The 13,265-nt window shown below is 35.4% G+C and overlaps 1 long non-coding RNA gene across 1 annotated transcript; it reads left to right on the top strand.

Annotated features, from left to right (window-relative positions):
- Positions 1 to 6,458: 6,458 nt before the first annotated feature.
- Positions 6,459 to 10,301, top strand: LOC127986545 (uncharacterized). The gene is made up of 5 exons (XR_008160890.1): positions 6,459 to 6,539; positions 7,050 to 7,121; positions 7,901 to 7,928; positions 8,145 to 8,241; positions 9,261 to 10,301. It is a non-coding gene; the product is annotated as an uncharacterized LOC127986545 (long non-coding RNA).
- The last annotated feature ends 2,964 nt before the right edge of the window (positions 10,302 to 13,265 follow it).

Below are 13,265 nucleotides of genomic sequence, written 5' to 3'. Positions count from 1 at the left end.
TAAAACACACCAAGAGCTAAATTAAGATGTTTTTGAACTGTTTGTGTGAAAATGAAATATTTGCGGCTGCCTATCTGAAATTACCGCCTCCGATCAGCGCGTACAGTGTCATAAGTTCAAAACAAACGAATTTATTCTTGTTAAAGAGCTTTTTAAAATAAAATATTGCCATACATGCACACAATACACCCATTATAACACAACAAGAGCTAAATGCAGGTGTTTGTGACCCGTTTAAGTGTGCAAGACTATTTGAAAGCGTGACTGGCAGAATAACATCTCTCGAGCTGCAGGATTCTGCCTTTCGTCGTACGAACGAACACATCACGGACAAGATTATTTCAAAATACATAATAGCTTGGCAAATATAAACGAAAACAACCACGTGAACATAAAAATAAGAAATAAATCTGAAGTGGATCTACTGGATTTTAATATTAAGTGACCGCATATACCATCTGACTCTGTCTTAAATTTTAATCTATATAAAAAATGAAACTCATTCATCTTGGCTGCTTTTTAATGTGTGTACGTATTTATTTATTCATTTATTATTTTGCTCTAACAAGAATTCATCTATATTTAATTAAATCAATTACATTTTATTTTACATTTGATTTGTCCATTTCTGCATCTAAACGCCTAAAAACCTAAAACATGCTCTATTATACTATTGTTAGCAATTTCTTTATCGTCCAATTTATCTGGTGTACACACTTTTATTTTCATAATAAACTTGTTTGTTAGATTATACACAGTTACAGTGGTCTATAATAAATATTAACAGGTTTTATTCAAGCTGTATAGAATGATTGCAGTAGGCTAATTTTTTTAAATGTAAATCCAAAAAATAAAAAATAAAATAAATAAATAAAAAAACATTGGAAAACAATAACTGTTGTACTTTTTTTATAAATTTTGTATAATTTCATAGTTTATGCATTATAGTTATAAAAACAAATAAATTTAGCCACTCACATAGAAATCTTAGGCCTTATCGCTTTCTGACAGATTTAGGCATTTTTAAAATTCCTAAAAAACCTTATTTGTGCTGCAAATAATAATTTCAAACTCATTTGATACTGACCTATGACATCCTGTGACATGATATATATTTTTTTTTAATTGACATAATCTCATGGATGTAACAGTAAAACTGTTCAGCTCACAGATCAAGACTAAGCTGTAATGCAAGCAGAACTTTCACAAATGCTTGTAGGTCAATAAAATCATTACAAAACACTTACAAATCATTTAAGGGATTTGATAACACTGTAAAATAATGCCTAATTTGTTAACATTAGCAAATGCATTGATAACACTTTATAATAACTGCACTCATTAGTAAATAATCAGTTTATGCTTTATAAAGCCTTGTCCCAATATTAATAGTCAGTAGTAAGCAGTTTATAAATACAGCTATAAATAGCTTGTTCTTGGTTTATAAGCACATTTATTAAAAAGAAGAGTAAAGGGTCAGTTATCTTCCTATGAAAAATAAAAATAAAAAAAATAAACAAACAACAACACAGATTGATACAGAACTCAGAAATTGTATTGTGGATTCATGATAAAATCAGCCTGTAAATTAATTCATATCCCTCCAAGAAGACACAAGTAGTTCACACCAAACTTTTTCAACATGAAGCCAATATACTGAAGATGTTAAATTGCGAATGGGTTTAGGATACCTTAAATGGTGTGGCCATAGCGATTTATTAAAGTAACATAAAAAATACAATAGTTATTTTACTATATCTTTAAACATTCCAACTCTTCATAATTTTTTATATACGTAGAAGTCATCATTTGAAGGAAGCACTGTAAGTTTCATAGCTTTATCATTTTCAAGAGCCAGCATAAAATTAAAACTATCATAACTTATAAATCAAGCTTGCAATTCTTAGTGCCAATAATGGCCACCAGATGGAGATATAGGATTACTTTTAAATAATTATTGTAGCAATGAGTATGATTTAAATCATTTATAGAGATCTTTCAAAGAAAAATAATATGTATTTTATGTATTTTACTGATAAAATGACCCTCACTTAATTAGAATAACAAGCTGAAGTATTGTGAACTGTATATTAAGAATAATTCTTAATAGGCTTTATGGACAGATACGTTTTCAGTGACTCTTGAAGGATCAGCACCACATCCTCTTTTACCACTGTTTGAAGAATTTATCTTACAGAACAGGTGTGAATGAATTTTGGATAGCTTGAATGGTTTTGTCGTGGTGATTTTTTGAAATAACAGTAAAAAAGGAACCAGTAAATGTCTTTTATTTTTTTTTAAAGTGCAGCTTCTAAACACTTCAAAAAAAAATGTACACATAGAAGACAAGTCATTCTGAGGAAATATGCATAGTTTCATGACTATAAAACACTATATGGATGATAGAAAATTAAAAAACTATCATACATCTGATGTCACTCTGTCCCTCTGTCACTGTGAGTAATGTGTGTGTTTGTGTGTGTGTGTTAGGTGTGAAACTATCAGGGAGCATTTAGTCTCCAGCGCCAACATTTTACAGAACTGCCACTTTCCTGGAGTCTCCAGAATTACTCGGTGTCAGGTTCTGAGAGACTTAAGATTCCAAAAAATGATTTAATTAGAATACCATGAAGTATTGTGAAATACTATATATTAAGGCTTTATATATAGGCTTTATGAACAGATTAGAGTGACTCGTGAAGGACCAGCACCACCTCCTCTTGTCTGATGGTTTGAGGAATATATCTTCCAGAATCTGGGATTAAGTTTTAGGAACTAATTTTTATTCCACCTCCTTTCCTTAAAGCCTGTCTTGCAGAATTGACTAAAAATTAATCTTCACATTAATTCCTAATTATTTTGCAATTTTTTTTGTCAGTTCTTCTCGACCTGTTTTTTTTTTCTTCTTCTTTTCTGACCTCATGACCCAGTCAGCATTTTTTGTACAATGGTCAAGTCTTAACTTATCCATTTCTGTATTGCATTTGTAGTTTGAAGCAAATCGAGTAAAAATAAGATGCTGAATTCAAAGCATTTTGAAAATGACACACTTCCTGCTGCCAGTTGGTGGCGCTATAACTTTGACTCCTAATAGTCACATATATGCAATCGACATCATACAATGAATAATCTGATGAAGTTTGATTAAAATCAGGAAATGTATGTGGATGGTATTAGACACTTCCTGTTTCTCATTTCTCGCCATAATTTCAACGACTCGCCACGAGCAAACCTTTCGACATATCAAATATCCCCTGGCAATTTTTCATCCCCAATGTCTTGAGATCATCTTGACCGAGTTTGGTGGCAATCTGGTAAAAATCCTATGACAAGTATATCAAATTCCAGAGCATGCGCTTTTTACAAACTCTAAATAGCTGACTTCCTGTTGGGCGGAGCCCAATGACATGCAATACGGAAATTGTTCGGCACAATGAGATCTATATGTGTACTGAGTTTCATATGAATATGTGCAAGTAAGTGTGAGCTATACATCAACATTTATGACTGTGTTCCAGGGGGCGCCATAGAGCCCCTGTGGCACGCCCGGGTCCCAGCCTCTGCTGGCTCCTAAAGGGCACAGATTCCAAAGTGTGTAAATTTTAAAGAGTTTTTGAGTATGTTAGGGACCCCAAAAGCCCCCACAACTTTGACAAAAATATAAAACTAAACCCCTTAATAGCCAACTTCCTGTTGGGCGGAGCCTATGACATGCAGTACGAAAGTTGTTTGGTTTGATGAGATCTACATGTGTACCGAGTTTCATGTGTCTACGTGCAAGTATGTATGATATATGCCCCTCATTGTTCCAGGGGGTGCTGTAGAGCCCCTGTGCCACGCCCGTGTATCAGTCTCTGCTTGGCCCTAATGGCCGCAGGTTCCAATCTGTGTGCCAATTTTCAAGAGTTTCCGAGCATGTTAAGGACCCCAAAAGCCCCCGTAACGTTAGAAAAAAAATAATAATAATAACAATAATAAAAAATAATCCTAAGGAAAACAATAGGGCTCTCGCCCTCCAGGCTTGAGCCCTAATAAATGGAGCAATTCCAAGAGGGTCCTCACACCATCGGTGCTCGGGCCCTAATGGTGGCGCTATGCATATAACTAAATATGGGCATGTAGATTGGACATTGTATGTCTGAGTTACAGCAACTTCCTTTTTCATGGCGAAACATCGAAATTTGTCAGGCCGCCATAAACACGCCCTTTAACGAAAACTCAAGATCGTCGCAATTTAACATCACAAAGAGCTTAAGATTACACTGACCAAGTGTGGAGTTGATCTGAATAAATCTCTAGGAGGAGTTCATTAAAGTACAACCCCTGAAAATGGCAAAAACAACACCAATTTTGCAGGGAAAATTAAAAATAACCGACTTCCTGTTGGGATTCGGATTTTGAACCAAGATACTTTTTTGTAGCTATTGGTGTGTTACATGTGTGTACCGATTTTCGTACATGTACGTGACACGTAGCTCGATGCGCACTCCATTGAATGTGTATAGGTGGCGCTGTCGAGCCATTTTGCCACACCCAATGGAATATTGGCCTCCAGATGTGTGCAGGTCAGTACTCTTATCAAACATGTAAAGTTTGGGCAATATCTGATATTTTATGCCTGAGTTACAACAAATTCTACTCCCATGGCGAGACATCGAACTTTGTCACCGCACCATGGACACGCCCTTTAACGAAAACTCAAGATCTTCACAATTTAACATCGCACAGGCCTTTAGATTAGACTGACTACAAAAAAGACATTGATGTCATAAAATTTCTAGGAGTAGTTTGAAGCAGCGTAAAATATGTCACTTCCTGTTGCCAATAGGTAGCGATATGACTATAACTGACTATAAGAAGTTTGGGGCAGATTGGACATTGTATGTCTAAGTTATAGCAACTTCATTTTTCATGGCGAATCATCGAAATTCGCCAGGCCGCCACACACACGCCCTTCGACGAAAACTCAAGATCTTCGAAATTTAACATCGCAAAGGCCTCTATATCAGGCATACCAAATACAACGCATGGAAATGACAAAAATGACACAAAATTTGCTCATAAAATTAAAAATAACTGACTTCCTGTTGGGTTTCAGATTTTGCTCCAAGATACTTTTTTGTAGGTATTGGAGAGTTACATGTGTATACCAGTTTTCATACATGTACGTGAAACTTAGCTCGAGGCGCACACTGTTGAATGTGTATAGGTGGCACTGTCGAGCCATTATGCCACACCCACTTCTGAAACCCATATCAGAAGTAAATTTTCGCCAGTTCTGAGGTGTGTGCACAGTTTCATGACTTTTCGAGCATGTTTAGGCCCTCAAAAATGCGATTCATTTTGGGGAAGCTGAATAATAATAATAATAATAATAATAAATATAGCTGCAAGCAGCAATTACGGGGCCAAGCACTGTAACGGCAAATGTAGGAGCTAAGCATGGCATGGAGCATCACACCAAATGCATTAATGAACAATAACAGCAATTTTAGGATTATTGTAATTGAAATGGCTAAAAAAAAATAAAAAATACCAGCTCTACTAGCATGATTACTTGGCTTATCAAGTTTTACCAATAGGCAGCACTGTTATAAAATCTATTTGGTGTACTCTGTGTTACTTTTTAATGACACACAAAAAGTTTGGTGTTAATATACCAAAGCATTCCAGAGATACAGCCTCAAGTGTCATTTTCTCATTGTGCCTCAACTTCGTTGCTGTATTATGCAAAAACGCTTTTGTCTATCGACACAAAATCCATAACTTTGTGTCAGCATAGTCTGAAGATCATCTGATTCGAATTTGGTGAAAATCGGACCTACGGTTGATGAGGAGTTTGAAAAAGTAGGTTTTCAACATAAATCAAAATGGCGGACCGGAAGTTCAGCTTACTATGGCATATTTGGTTTCTATGTTATCGGCATAAGCCAGGGAATATTTTGAATCCAGTTTTAATGCAATATGCTAATGCAATAATAAGTTATTAGCATTTTTAAAAGTGTAAATATTCATTGTTAATGAATGGTTTATTCCCACCCAGCACCAGACGTCATTTGGACGTCGTTTTCTGGTCTAAATCAAGTCGGCCAGTCATGGCCATCTTTTAGACCAAAAAGCGACGTTGAAAATTGGTCTTCATTTGGTCCGTCGGATTTGGTCCAAATTAAGCCCAAAAAGCGACGTTGAAAATTGGTCTTCGTTTGGTCCGTCGGATTTGGTCCAAATTAAGCCCAAAAAGCGACATTTAACGTCTTTTTTTTTTTTTTTTTTAATTTAGCCCAAAAATAGATGTAAATGGGCTTTAGTCCAAATTTAGCAGAAATTTTTTTTTTTATTTCGCACCACAAAGCCATTAACATAAACTAGTGAAGAAATTAGACATCATGTCTGATCGCACTGTTAAATATATTTAAATATATTTTGAAAACACTTGATGGTCACGCGCTGTACTGGAATCACCATGGAAACGGGGCTCAGCTCAACCGTCAAGCAGCTGAACAGACGCTGTCTCTCATGGTTGTTTTCACTAATTTCAGGTAAGTTTAATCCCTAAATTACACAAATGTTACATAAAAGTGTCCCTGAAACTTTCTTTCATGTAAATGACACGCTTTCGTTGAAAATGTAGTTTATAGAAATGGTCAGTGTCTTCATGAAAAGTCCGTTAGCATCTCAACTGTAATGGTAACTACAAGAGGTAACTTTATGTGCATTTTTCACAATATATTTCGCCTACATCAGCATGAATCTGTAATTTTCTTATATATGTATGTGTTTATATAATATTTTCATAATGTTTGTGTGTGTTTGTGTTTGTTTGCCTGTTAGTTATTTTGATGTCCACACTGTAAGAGTATTAATCGATTAGTAAACCTAAAACTTTAAATTCTGTTATTATTCTTTTAATTTTTTTGTATAATCTGTAAATTAATTTTCTTTTCTGCATTTCACCTCTGCTATAGTTTATTTATAATAAACATGGCATTGTATAATAAATATTGTTGGCTTAGACAGATTGACAGAATGACAGATTGTTTATGTTCTAGATTCTTCCATGCTGATGGCCGTGCCTGTATCCAGCTGAAGAACATTTTTAGACATTATGAAACATATAACTAGTAAGTAATACCTCAGACATACACTATTATTCAAACGTTTAAGGGTCAGATTTATCATGTATTTACATTTACATTTATTCATTTAGCAGACTCTTTTATCCAAAGCGATTTACAGATTAAGACAGTGGAAGCAATCAAAAACAAGAGCAATGATATATAAGCAATGTTATAGTGCTATAACAAGTCTCAGTTAGCTTAACACGGTACACCATAGCATGGGATTTTAAATAATATAATAAATAAAGAGAAAACAGAATTAAAAAAAAGAGTAGAACAAGCTAGTTAGAGGTCTTTACTCGTACACACACACATACACACAATTGCATAATAAATGTAAAGAAAATATAATACAAAAAGATTAGAAAGGTAGTTAGATTTTTTTTAAGAATAGAATTAGAATAGTGAGTGTTAAAGTTAAAGGATCAAATAAAGGTGGAAGAGAAATAGAAAATATTATTTAAAAATGTATTTAAAATAAATCTTTTATGCTCACCACTGCTGCATTTATTTGATTAAAATACAGTAAAATAGTAATATTTGAAATTACTAGGGGTGTCCTTGACTAAGGTTTTTCATAGTTGAATCAGAATTTTTGAATCTTGCCGATATTCGACTGATAGTCTAATCATATGTTTGGGGGCAGAATACATTGAGTCAAGTCAGACATTCGACAGTCATAATTACTGATCTTAACACACTGGTAAAATGTGTTATGAACACCTCGCAGATATAAACGGGGTAAATAATAGTTCATCATTGATGGATCTTTTCTATTTCAGAGACTGAAAATCATTGATAAACCACAAGGTAATTGTGAATAAACTTATTGCAAGAGGAATAATAAGAAGAAAAGAAAATGCATGTGTGATTTAATATTGCTTCTTATTTTTCAATGTTGAAAGTTCTTTCTTCTCATCTTTGTGCATTTTCAGATGTTGTGCATATTTATGGATCAAATTATTTAACGTTGTTTAAATTTTTAACATTATAATATTGGTTGTCTTCTCTTTTTTCATAATTAAGCTCCAACCCCAGTTAAGCAGACCTGAGCAGCCGATCAAGGATCAGCAGAAACTCTGCAGAACGGTGGTCCTCCAGCCCAGGACTGGACACCAGTGTTGTAAGTCATTCTGTCTCTTTATAGTGAATGTTCAGAACATATTGCAGGAGATCTCAACATTGTCTCACAAGGTCCTTTTACATGCAGAGTTTTGCACCAACCTAGTGCAGTGCACCTGAACACATTAATCAAGGTCTTCAGTTTTGCTAACTATAAGTCACAGACAGGTGAGTTTGATCAGGTGTGGACGTAAACACTGGGTGTGCTTCACTCAGGTCCGTTGCTCAGTACTCAGTGGCTGCCTCAATCACTATTTTCATTTTACGGTGCACTGATAATTCGCTATAAGAAAACACGTAATAGATTTTAAAACACAAACCAATAATATATTTCAGCATAAACATATCACTAGACAGGTAATGTCTAATCTAGTAAACATTTCCAATTAATTTATTAATTAAATCTTGCACATACATGTAATAAAGTATTCATCATAATGTGCTGTAAATAGCATTAAAGTAAGATATCAGTTTTATTGTTGTGCATTAATGTCAGTAGTGATGTTGTACAATGAGGACAGAGATAGTCACCAGTGTATAGTGAGCCACAGTGCTTACCAGTACCTACATTTGTGTACACAATATATTCACAACTTGGCAAACTGTGAAGCTGATTGAGACGTAAACTCTGCATGACAGTGGACCTTAATCCAAGCATATGTCTCTGTACTAAAGTAATGGGAGTTACCAGATCAGGGTGTTTTTAGACCATGATACCTGATTGGCTGACATCATAGTGACGGTAGGTTTAGGGTGGGGTTTAGGTAAGGGGGATCATTTTGATTGCATGATTTAGAAACACCCAGCAGTTTGAAAACACCCACAAAGTCATAAACGCCCACTTTTACTCTGCAGAGACCTAAGTCTCACCTTAATGGCCAGAGCTGACAACCCCTGACATACTGATTAGTTAATAATCCCTCATAAAGAATGAGTACACTTTAATTTGTACATTTTGGACAAACATTGTTTTTTTATTATTAATTTACATTTTAGTTACGGTTTTCTTTCTCACTTTAGATGCTGCAGAAAAAAGAGCGAGGCTAAAGCATTCAAAGTGGAAACATCTGCCGTGGCTCATTAATCCAGAATTGGGACGGAGGAAGGAGCAGAAGAAGCAGAAGATCAGAGATCAGGCAGAGATCTACTGGTGCCCCTGTGGGAACCCCATTTACCTAATGTGTTAGTTTAACCAAAGATTTTCCTCACTCACCTTTATGTTGTTCCAAACCAGACTTTTGTTCATCCTTGAAACATAAATGCGGAACTTTTTAATGAAATTTGAGATTATTTTCTTTATATAAAATAACACATTCACACAAGCACCATGATGCATCAGTGTTGCATTGGCGTGAGAGCTGGCGCTTTTGGTGCTTTTGTGAAAATCCATTGGGGAGTCATAATTTCTGAATAGATTATTTTTGCTGTTGTTATTGTTTGTTTGTTTTTTTTTTGTACACAAGGCATCTGTTAAAAAAATATCTTAATTTGTATTCTGCACAAAAGGGTGTTATGGGTTTGGGGCAACATGAGGGTAAGTAATTAATGACAGAATTAAAATTTTTGGTTGTTCTAATGTGGTTATAATTGGTCATAGTTTATTTGTCTTGAAAAAATATATTTATACAGAAACATGGATTAATTTGATAAGTTTATAGTAAAGCCTTTTAAATTGATAAAAAAAAAAAAATCTAAATAAATACTACTCTTTTGCAAGGTCTATTAAAAAAATATGGACAAATGTAATGGTTTCCACAAAATATTTGGCAGCACAACGGTTTTAAACTGATAATAATCAGAAATGTTTCTTGAGCAGCAAATCAGTATATTATAATGATTTCTGAAGATCATGTAATACTGAAGACTGAAGTAATTGTGTTAAAAATTTCAGTTTACAGGCATAAATTACATTCTACAATGCATCCACATAGAAAACAATTATTTCTGTAGTTATATTTCACAATATTACAGTTTTTACGGTCTGTTTAATCAAAAGAAGCTTAAGATGTGATCAAGATTTTACATGAAAGATGTAATGTGTCAATAAATGTGTCAATATACTGTGAATTGTCTTATTTTCACTAATTAGGAATATGACAAATAATTCATGGTTGTAATTAGGTCTGGAAAAGACGTCTTTTCACCGTTCACTATTCAACCACATTTAAACGTAATTTGGACGTCTATTTATAGACGTCTTTTTGACGACCTGAAAAAGACGTCGTTTCACCTTTCACTTTTCAACCACATTTAAACGTAATTTGGACGTCTATTTATAGACGTCTTTTTGACGACATGAAAAAGACGTCGTTTCACCTTTCACTTTTCAACTAAATTTTAACGTTGTTTAGACGACTGCCAATGACGTCTTTTCGACGTCTTTTCAACGAGTTTTTGCTGGGTGGGTTACTCTTGATCAATAGGTGGCGCTGTTACCAAATTTCTGTGGCGTGGTCAGTGTGAGGTGGCGATGACACATACAAAGTTTGGGGCAAATATGTCAAAGCGTTGCAGAGATACAGCCTCAAAAGCATTTTGGCACCCTTCCAGCAAATTCGTTGATGCACTAAATGAGAATCGTTTCGTATATCGACACGAAATCCATGACTTTTTGCCAGCATGGTCTAAAGATGATCCACGTCAAATTTGGTGAAAATCGGACTAACGGTCTAGGAGGAGTTCGAAAAAGTAGGTTTTTAACATTAATCAAAATGGTGGACAGGAAGTATGGCCAATTTTTGCATAATTGGTATCAATGCTCTCGGCATGACCCACAGAATGTAGTGAGACCATCTTAATTTTAATAGTCTAATTTATTCAAAAGTTATTAGCATTTATGAGATATTTCATTAGAACTATTGGCCACAAGGTGGCACTGCCACCAAACGTTTTGAGTACCTTCAGGGCATTGAGCCGGATATATTTGTAATTATTTTCGTAACGATGCCATGCTGCGTTCAAAAAATACAGCATTTTAAAACATAATTCAAAATGGCTGACGCCTAAAATGGCCGACACAGAAAAAATTTATATCATTCGACTCGACATGACTCACTGAATCTAAAGAGACCAGTTTTGTGATTTTTGGCCAAACCATTCAGAAGTTATAAGCCAAAATATGCATTTCTCATATCTCCTGACCACTAGGTGGCGCTGTGTCAAAACACTGCAGGTAGTCTCAGATCATGCCTATTATAACACACACCAAGTTTGGTCGCAAAACGCTGAACCGTTGCCGAGATATAGCCTCACGTTTATTTTTGCGTGCTTTTTGTCAAATTTTTTCACGTGTCATTCGAGAACGGTTAGACTAATCAACTTGAATTCCATAACTTTTAGCCAGCATTGTCTGAAGATCGTCTGAGCCAATTTTCGTGAAAATCGGAGTAACCGTCTAGGACGAGTTTGAAAAAGTAGGTTTTTCGAACAATCGAAAATAGCGAAAAAACTAAACCTTGCGATTTATGAATTGTATGGTTCATTCGACTTGGCATGAGCCAAGGATTCAGAGGAAAAAAATAATTTAAATTTTCTGGCTTACGGTTCAAAAGTTATCAGCATACAAACATTGAAAGTTTGGACAAGTGGTGGCGCTAGAGAGTAGGAGTTAGAGACTTCAAATTTGCTATAGTTAATGTTGGGACTGTCCTCTATCAGTGTGCCAAATTATACACCTTTCCCGTAATCGGTTCTATGGGCTGCCTTAGACTTGCGGCGGAAGAAGAAGAAGAAGAACGCCAACGAAAACAATAGGTGCCTACGCACCTTCAGTGCTTGGCCCCTAATTAAAGCTGCAAGCAGTGATGAACGGGCCCTCGCACCCGGGCTCACCGGCAGCGAGTGGCTTTAGTAAATAGGTGAACGGTGAGAACTATGCATTTAAACTCATAAATATTAGTAGAATGTATCAATGTTTATTCCATATATGTGCCAATTTTCCTGCTGCCAGCAGGTGGCGCTATCATTATAATGGAATATTGGCCTTCAGATGTGTTCAGGGCAGGACTTTTATCGAACATGTGAAGTTTGGGGAAGATTGAACATTTTATGCCTGAGTTACAACAACTTCTCTTGCTGTGGGGAGACATCAAATTTTGTCATGGCGTTATGGACACGCCCTTTAACAAAAACTCAAGATCTCCACAATTTAACATTGCACAGGCCTTTAGATTAGACTGACCACAAAATACATTAATGTCAAAAGATTTCTAGGAGTAGTTTGTCACAGCTTAAAACATTTCACTTCCTGTTTCCAGCAGGTGGCGCTATAACTATAACTGAATATGGGCATGTAGAGCTGTTAAGGGCAGAAGTCTTAACCCTTTAGGCGCCAGAGGTTTTTTCCTAAAACTTTCGATTTTGACATCTTAATTTCAAAAGGCTATATGTTAAAATTTATAAAAGATAGAGACCTTCTGTAAATTATAAAAATATTAAGGATGACCCAATGTTTATGTAGGGATTTTATTTTCCCATCTAATTTGCATTTTATGACGTCATATGGGGGTGGTCATCTTGAATTATAGAATTTTCATGAAAAGTCACGTTTAAATGATAAAATGCATTACTTCTTTCCCCCAAAAAATGTCCCTCACCTTCTGTGTGCTATATTGCACAATACTGAATTCTCAGGTAAATAGTAAGTAGTAAACAAACTATGTAAATCATTACTAATAAATGGTAGAAACAAACCGAATGTATGTAGCGGTTGGGATTTTCAGTTTACTACATGCAGCAGACACTCTGATTCCATGTATGGGGCACATATATATTATTCATATGACACACAAACACAAGTAGACAAGACCTGTTTAGTTCAAAATCTATGCCCCGTGTCACATCGCCTCTGCTTCTGCTATGAGCAGCGCGGCCATATCTGCCTCGCGCACGCGCCGAGTGTGCACATCTCGGACTACTGTCAGTGTCATTGTGACTCCCCACCTTGCCTCCTAACTGTCCTATGAATACTTCGACCTCGTCTAACATACCCAGTGGCATTAGACAAAGTCTCCACTACAATACTGT

This window comes from Carassius gibelio, chromosome B21, assembly GCF_023724105.1.
Source record: "Carassius gibelio isolate Cgi1373 ecotype wild population from Czech Republic chromosome B21, carGib1.2-hapl.c, whole genome shotgun sequence".
Taxonomy (NCBI): Eukaryota; Metazoa; Chordata; class Actinopteri; order Cypriniformes; family Cyprinidae; genus Carassius; species Carassius gibelio.
Note: the sequence above shows the minus strand (reverse complement) of the source record. Positions and strands in the feature narration are given on the sequence as shown.